Genomic DNA, 686 nt, shown 5'->3' with positions numbered 1-686 from the left:
CAACAAATTACCAACTAAAATCCTAACAAGTTTTAGGCGAAAAAATGTGGAATAGGATTACCCTATAAACTCTTTTCTTCTTGGTTTTTATAAGTGAAGAAGGAATAAGAAGTTCAAATTTTATAATGCTTTGGGAGAGCGTTTGGTTGGGTGGAAAGGAAAGAAATATAATGGAATAGAATTCAAGTTTTATGTTTGGTTGGATTTATAAGAAAGGAATAGTTATTCGAAAAATATGGCCATTCACCCATTTTGGGTGAATCATCATTCCTTTCTCACAAGAGAGAAATAACCATTCCAAGTTATTTTCTTTGTTTTTTTTCATAATTACCCTTCAATATTATAATATAATTAAAATATATTATATAGTAGTTATATCTTATAATATGTAATATAATATAATATACAACAAAAATATTATAATATAATATAGGTATAATAATATAATAATTAATTTATAATATAGTTATAAATTATAATATATTTATTTAATATTCTATAATAATATATATAATATATTACAATGCAATTATATCTTATAATATAATACATATAATAATATTACAATATTATATATATAATAGTAATATTTTAACAAATAATATCATAATTATACTTGTAATTCTAATATTATTATATTATATTAAAATAATATTATAATATTAGTATTAATATAATAATAATTA

This window comes from Morus notabilis, unplaced genomic scaffold (assembly GCF_000414095.1).
Source record: "Morus notabilis unplaced genomic scaffold, ASM41409v2 Scaffold99, whole genome shotgun sequence".
NCBI classification, from domain to species: Eukaryota; Viridiplantae; Streptophyta; class Magnoliopsida; order Rosales; family Moraceae; genus Morus; species Morus notabilis.
The sequence above is the reverse complement of the archived record's forward strand: the minus strand, read 5'-3'. Positions refer to the sequence as shown.